We start from the raw sequence: 9,040 nt of genomic DNA, 5'->3' as shown, positions 1-9,040 counted from the left end.
AGATGTTAAGAGGAGAGATGTTCAATTCAAGGTAGGGGATTTGGTGATGGCCTTATGATCATGAAGTACTTCACTCTTGAGGGTAGGTACAAGGTATTTTACTACTATCATTTACCCCTTCTGAATCATTTTTGCAATAATGATTTGCTTTGTCTACCCTTTTATTTACTGCATTCCATTGAAAGCTTTGTTAAAGACACCATGGACCCCAAGCATGGGGATAAGACACCCTACCTCCTTCACTGGGGCCTCATTTACAGGCTTCACAAATTTCATGAGGCCCTTTGCGCCCCCCCCCCAACCCCCGAAACCTCTTACTCTCTCAGCCCCCTATGCCAACTCGTCAGCAGCTTGACGCCCTTTCTATGGCCTTCCCCAGATTTTTCCAATATCCACAAGAAGGCTTTGCTACGGCCAACTTTTCCATGTCTCTGCCTACTTATGCCTCTATTGTTTCTTTATTTGTGGTCTCTCCTAGCATTTCCCACTCCTTACCCAAGGGTAAAGGAAAAACCCTTGTTAAACGCAAACATATTGTCTTTGAAGACAATTCATCTTCTGAGGATGCTGAGAATGATAACCCTTCCCCTGATTCTAAGGTTAAAAGGAGATCCTCAAGATTGGCTTCCAAAAGCTTGCAAAAAAAGAAGACCCTTGTGATTGAAACTATTGACTCGGAGGAGGACCCCATTTGAGACAAGGAGTGAGAGGACCCTAAAACCACTATGGGGCCCCCGGTGAGGATGTTGCTGAAGCAGATATGACTCGGGACCCCATGGATTTAGGCACCATTGGTGTCGCTGGCATGGACAATTTTGTGATGTAATCCTAGGACTCTATTGATGTTAAGGATAGGGCCCCTATGAACATGGGCACTGTGGGTGTCACAAATGACTAAAATTCTGATACTAAAGCCTTGGACTTTGGTGACTTGGACTCGGAATTAAAAATGGCAGAACAGGTGATGAACTCTATTCCTCTGATGGGCCTGGGCAATGATATTGACTGTTCCATTGCTAAAGATGTGGCTAAGGCGATGGATAAGACTATGGATGACAAGGTTGTTGTGAACTCCCAGGGTGTCCCTACTCTGGAGAAAATGGAAATGTTGCGCACGAATGTGCTGGACATCACGCAAAGGATTGAGAACCTAGGCCCTGTGCTTGAATTCCAGGCTATCATGGATGATGTCAATTGGCTCAAGAATATGGTGGAGGCCTGGGATACCCATATTGCAGGCCTTAACAAATTTCATTTGCAGATCTTACATAGCTCGGCGCTCACCCTTTCTCTGCTGAGGGAACAAATTGTGGACACGGAGGAAGAAAAGAAGGAGGCTAAGGACCTGTATAAGTTCATGTTTAATAAATGGAACAATGTCATTGATGCCATTGGGGTGTGAAAGGCGTCCCTGTAGTTTGATTTTTGTGTTTTATTCTTTCTGTTTTTTATTTTCAAAGACTTGGTCTCATTTTGTTGTTAGTTCTATTACTGTTAATGTTGTTATAGTGTTGTTTTTTGCACTGTGGTCTCGATAATAGTTTTGCTATGTAAAAAATCAGTGCCTTCGCTATCACTGCTTTTTTAATCAAAAACATTAAATAACTTCATTTAAATACTATTGCTTTACCCCTATGATGTTATTCCTACATTTCTCCATCTTATGATAGAGAATATTTCTTATAATCTTCTTTTAGATTTCTTTGTGGAAGTAAGACTTTCCTGATCAAAGAAAGATCGCTACATAAATTAAGATAAAAACCTAAGAATTGATGGCAATGGCTACGCAGGGGACAAAACGGCCCACCCCATGCCATGCCTTCCCTTCTCCGTGCCCCCATGCCATGACGCTACCGTCCAATCAAACTATCCCGTCAGAAGCTCCGCTCGCAAAATTCGTACTGTCCTGCAGCCTCCACATATTTTAATATGTTTTTTAATTTATTATATATATATATATAAAAGTTACAATTAGTAATATAATAAATTAATAGTATTTACAAGAGATGTATTTACACTGAATATTAGCAGAACAATCAAATCTGATAGCGTCTTTTATGGGTTAGGTGGTAACTTTGTCTCCTTGATCCACATGAGGACTCTTGAACACGACATCCATTAATTCTAGAGAGTAGCATGGGTTAGGTGGTAACTTCGTCTCTTTGACAACGTGTTTTACAGGTTAGTGCTCATTGTACTGATGTCAGCATTCAGTGAATCTGACTAGTACTCATTGTGATGGCACCATTCAGCGAATCTGAGTAGTACGAATTCAATTGGGATAGCGTGTTACAGGGATTTGATAGTAACTATCCCATTTCTCAGCGTGTTTGAGGGGTTAGTATTCATTCAGTATTGGTTGACTGAGCATGTCAAAATCTCAAGTCATAGTCATGAGGAAGCACACTTGAAAGAATCACAGACCTTTGCTTTAGTGGTGAGTCAGTCAGTTTGACAACTATGGCCATTAATGACAATTTCCTAAGAGATGACTGCGTGTTCTGGGGGTTCGCTGGTAACTTGTCTAATTTCACAGAGTGTTCATACTCATTGTTAGTATTGGTTGACTGAGTATTCCTAGTAATGAGGAAGCACACTTACTGATTTAAAGGCTTCAATTTTAATTTTTGTAGTCTTGACTTTCTTCTTCTAATCTAACTATCTATATGTTCTAGAAAATATTTTATTAAAACTTTTGTTAATTTAAAAATTATTACTTTATCTGTCTCATTAGTTCATATGACATTCTTTACCATTGTCTATTTTATGGTATAATCTTCTTCCAGACAACCATGGATCGTATGATGGAGCCTATTCCACCTACTCTATCAATTGATAAGATTTTTTTTAATGAAAGTAAGACTTTCATAATTGAAATTTGATAAGATTTTTTTAATGGAAATAAGACTTTCATAATTGAAATAAGATTAAGAGAGATCAGATTTCCAAAATCCATATCAATTATAAATGAAAAAAGATTTCCAAAATCCATATCAATTATAAATGAAATAAGATTGCTACAATCCATATCAATTATAATTGAAATAAGATTGCTATATAAATTAAAATAATGATCCATTTGCTAGTCTTATCTAAGGGTTGGCATCAAACATATCAAACTTCTCCATTCTCATTTATTGGTCCCATATGATCGATCATGTATTATTTACAATTTGTCCAAAATATGTATTACATTATACATTTATAAGAACCGTTTGTAAACTTGAATATTAGGCCAACAATCAAATTTGATAGCTTCTTTCATGGGTTGGGGGGTAACATTGTCTATTGGACAACTCTTTGTGATGTTTGTTAATTATAAACAAGCATTGCAATGAAACTAAAACAGACATAAACAACACACAACACAATACATAGTGAATTATGTGGTTCACCATAACTAGCTACTTCCATAGGAAAGCAAGGAATAACTTCTATTAACCGATACACCTATATATAAGTACATGGACTGCACACATCTATTTATGTATTCATATTTATCTATGAATCGAAGAGTTGAGAAGGTGAATGGTCATGTGACCCTTGGGCTTCACATTCCCAAAAATCTCCCCCATGAAGTCCAATTGGTACAACCATGCATTGTGCAATCCCCTGCATTCCAAATTCTAATCTTACATTACAACCAGGCCTTGAGAAGATTTTAATTTTTCCAGGTTCTGTTCCAGCACACTCCAAATGAGTGTTCTCCAAATGAAATCAGAGTCAAAGACATCTTCTCCTACTGTAGACACAAACTTACAATAAAAAATGCTACTCACCACAGATTCAAAATATACTCCCCCTTGATCCACATGAGGACTCTTGAACACGACATCCATTAATTCTAGAGAGTAGCACTTATCAGTTCTGACTTTTCCATCAACATCAATGAGTCATTGCATTATAAATAAGTTAACACCTTACACTTTCATTATATCAATACGGTGTTGCATAACATCAATCTTGTTAGGCACACCATGCATCGTAAAATCTCCAATTCGATCAACTAGTTCATATAAAATAGTAGAATACCCTATTTTATTTACACTGTCTACCATTACAATAGTTGCATTATGGTAGACATCAACAATATTTTGAGTATTATAAACCCTTTGCAAATTGTTGTTCCCCTATATACCAGAAAAATGATTGTAATTCCTTTACCCCAAGCATTGAGTTCATACCCTACACATTAGCTTCATCAAACACCACATTATGGTATTCATCCTCACCTGTTGACATGAACATATTTCCTATATAACAATGAATTTTCGAGGGAACCACAAGTCTATGCTCATATTTAACATTTCCCAAGAAAAATAACCATAATATAACATCGATATTATTATTGTTTCTTGGCAAACATAGTTCTATACCCTATGACAAGATGCTAGTATTTTCTTTTAAAGACTAGCCGAAATAGGGCAAATAGTGGCTATTGGGTTCCCTCATTGCCTGCATGGCATTAGGAACATCAAATGTCCCCTATGAACCTTCCAATGAACTTAAATCTTACATCATAAATTTATAAGCATCGTTTGTAGACTTGAATATTAGGCAAAATAATCAAATTTGATATTGTCTTTCATGACTTGGGGGGTAACATTATCTGTTAAACAACTCATTTTGATGTTTATTAATTACAAATAAATAGAGAAAATGCAACGAAAATAAAACAAACATAAACAACACACAATATAGTACACAATGACTACGTGGTTCACCATTATTAGCTACATCCATGAGAAAACAAGGAATAATTTCTATTATCTAATACACCAATACATAAGTACATGGATTGCACACATCTATTTATGCATTCATATTCAACTATGAATTAAAGAGTTCAGAAAGTGAATGGTCATGTGACTATTGGGATTCACATTCCAAATGGTCATGTGACTGTTGGGATTCACATTCCAAACAATCTCCCTCGTGAAGTTCAACCGGTACACCCATGCACTATGCAATCCCCTACATTTTCAGTTATAATATCACATTAAAACCAGGCCTTGAGAAGATTTTAATTTTGCTAGGCTCTGTTCCAAAAGACTCTGAATGAGTACCTTCTCGAAATCAAATCAGAGTCAAAGAATTCTTCTCCTACTATAGGCACAAACTTACAATAAAAAACACCACTACTCCCCCTTGATGCACATAAGGACCCTTGAACATGACATCCATAAATTTTGGAGAGTAACAATTATCAGTTCCAACTTTCCCATCAACATCAATGAGTCATTGCATTATAAAGAAGTTAATTGTACCTTCCTCTTTCATTATATCAATACAGTGCTACATAACATGATCAATCTTGTTAGACACACCATACATCGTAAATTCTCCAATTCAATCAACTAGTTCATATAAAATAACAATGTACCCTATTTTATTTGCACTATCCACCTTTACTATAGTTGCATTCTGGTAGATATCACCAATATTTTGAGTATTATGAACCCCTTGCAAATTATTGTTCCCCTGTATACCAAAATCTGATTGTAATTCCTTCACCCTTAGCACTGAGTTCATACCTTGCATATTAGCTTCATCAAACACCACATTATGCTATTCATCCTGAGCTACTGACATGAACATATTTCCTACATGACAATTAATTTCAAGGGAGACACAAGCCTATGCTCATATTTAACACCACCCAAGAAAAATAACCATAATATAGCATTGATATTATTATTGTTTCTTGGCAAACTTAGTTATATACCACGTGAGGAGACACTTATCGGTAGCACTTATCAATTATGAATTATCCATCAACATCAATGACTCATTACATTATAAACAAGTTAACACCTTCCTCTTTCATTATATCAATATGGTATTGCTTAATGTTGGTCTTCTTGGGCACACCATACATTGTAAAATCTCCAATTCGATCAACTAGTTCATATAAAATAACATAATGCTCTGTGTTATTTGCACTGTCCACCTTAACTATAGTTGCATTTTGGTAGACATCACCAATATTTTGACTATTATGAACCACTTGCAAATTTTTGTTCCCCTATATACCAAAATTTGATTGTAATTCCTTCATTCCTAGCACTGAGTTCATACCTTGCATATTAGCTTCATCAAACACCGCATTATGTTATTCATCCTCAATTGTTGACATGAACATATTTCCTACATGAAAATGAATTTCAAGGGAGGCACAAGACTATGCTCATATTTAACACCACCTAAGAAAAATAACCATAATATAACATTGATATTATTATTGTTTCTTGGAAAACTTAGTTCTATACCCTATGAGGAGACACTAGTATTTTCCTTCAAAGACTAGCCGAAATAAGGAAAATAGTAGCTGTTGAGTTCCATCATTTCTTGTGTGGTATTAGGACCATTAAACGTCCCCTACGAACCTTCCAAAAAACTCAATTCTTAAATCATAAATTTATTAGAGCCATTTATTAGGAAGAACAATCAAATTTGATAGCATCTTTCATGGGCTAGGGGGTAACTTTGTCTCTTGAACAACTCATTGTGATGTTTGTTAATTATAAATAAATAGAGAAAACATAATCCAATGAAAATAAAATAGACATAAACAACACACAACATAGTATGCAACGAATTACATGGTTCACCATAATTGACTACATCCACGGGAAAACTGGGAATAACTTCTATTAACTGATACACCAATGCATAAGTACATGGACTGCACACATCTATTTATGCATTCATATTCAACTATGAATCCAAGAGTTGAGAAGGCAAATGGTCCAAGTGGTACATCCATGCAATGTGCAATCCCTCGTGAGGTGCGACAGGTACATCCATGCAATGTGCAATCGCCTCCATTTGCAGTTCTAATCTCACGTTACAACCAAGAATTGAGAATATTTTAATTTTATCAGGATTTGTTCCAACACACTCTGAATGAGTTCTCAAAATCAAGTCAGAGTCAAAGATATCTTATCCTAATATAGGCACAAACTTATAATAAAAAACATCACTCACTATAGATTAAAAATATATTCCCCTTTGATCCACATAAGGACCCTTGAACACATCCATAAATTATGGAGAGTAACACTTAATAGTTTTGAATTATCCATCAACATCAATGAATCATTGCATCATAAAGAAGTTAATAGCTTCGTCTTTCATTATATCAATACGGTGTTACATAACGTTATTCTTCTTGGGAACACAATACATCGTAAAATCTCTTATTCAATCAACTAGTTCATATAAAATAACAAAATGCCATGTTTTATTTGCACTATCCACCTTTACTATAGTTGTATTCTGGTAGACATCACCAATATTTTGAGTATTATGAACCCCTTGCAAATTTTTGTTCCCCTGTATACCAAAATCTTATTGTAATTCCTTCACCCCTAGCACTGAGTTCATACCCTATGTATTAGCTTCATCAAACACTACATTATGTTGTTTATCCTCAACTACCGACATGAACGTATTTCCTACATGACAACAACTTTTTGAGGGAGGCATAAGATGATTCTCATATTTCACACTGCCCAAGCAAAATAACCATACTATAACATTGATATTATTATTGTTTCTTGGCAAGCTCAGTTCTATACCCTATGAGGAGACACTAGTATTTACTTTTGAAGACTAATTGAAATAGGTCAAATAGTGGTTGTTGGGTTCCTTCATTACCTGCATGGCATTAGCACCATCAAACATCCCCTATGAACCTTCCAATGAACTCAAATTTGTCTACGTTTTAGATTTCTCCACCCTTGTATCTATGTGTATGACATACCAAACTATGGTATTAGTTTCATATCAATATCTCTAGCCTTTGAAATTATAACATCCACATTGTGCAGTGGAGCCACATTCAACACTTCCTCCAATCTGATACCTCTGTGCTCATGGGCCTTCTCAAAAGCTTGTATACTAGCACATGCCTCCCATTACATGTACCTTAGACACCATTGAAACAAACCAACCATTCCCATCTAAAGAACTTTTCGCCTAAGCCTCCATGATGTGCTCATGGTCCTTCTCAAAATCTTGTATACCAACACTCATGCCTCCCATTATATGCACCTTGAACATCATTGACACAAACTAACCATTCTTGTCTAAATAACTTCTTGATGGGGCCTCCATGATGGCCTTCCCAATGCTACCACTTGATCTTTTCTCCTTGTAAAAAAAATCTCTCTCTATCTCTTAACAAACCCACACTATCTGCAAATACCTCCAAAGCCTTAATAAGACAACTTCCACTTCTAATTGTGTGCCATTGAAAACTCCCAACACCTCTGGAAACATGGAAATCGTGAGACTCAGAACTTCTTTCTTCTCCTAAACTTACAGGGAAAACAATATACTAACTCTTGCTCTACCCCACGTGGCCTAATTTATGCTCTGCATCCTTCGATTGAAGACCCAATTCGTCCAAACCCTCATTGCCATATTTTGAACTAAATGGACCACCTCGGGCTCTTTGATTTGAACTCGTAAGTTTTTCAACTTCATGAGCTATCAAAATTAAATTCTTCTCCATTACATTTTCCATAAATTTAATCAATATGTGAGAAATAGATTCTCTTCCTTCAGCCTAACAATTTTGTTGTTCTAATAGTCCTCGCAATTCTTGGTCTCATCTTCCTCAAGTTCATCTTCACTCACCTCAACATCACTCTTTGGCAAATCTAAATTGTCAAGGAATTCTTCAATTACAAATTTAGCCTCATCATCTTCTTCAATCTTTGCTCAATCACTCACCAAGCTCTAATACCAATTTTTAATTATAAACAAGCAAAGAAAACATAATGCAACGAAACTAAAACTGACATAAACAACATTCAACAAAGTACACATCAAATTATGTGGCTCACCATAACTGGCTACATCCATGGGAAAGTAGGGAATAACTTCTATTAACTGATACACCAATACTTAAGTACATGGATTGCACACATCTATTTATGCATTTATATTCAGCTTTGAATCAAAGAGTTGAGAAGGTGAATGGTCATGTTACCATTGGGATTCACATTCCCAACAATGTCACTATCCTGTGAAT

Source organism: Cryptomeria japonica, chromosome 10, assembly GCF_030272615.1.
Source record: "Cryptomeria japonica chromosome 10, Sugi_1.0, whole genome shotgun sequence".
Taxonomy (NCBI): domain Eukaryota; kingdom Viridiplantae; phylum Streptophyta; class Pinopsida; order Cupressales; family Cupressaceae; genus Cryptomeria; species Cryptomeria japonica.
This window is presented reverse-complemented; position numbering follows the sequence as displayed.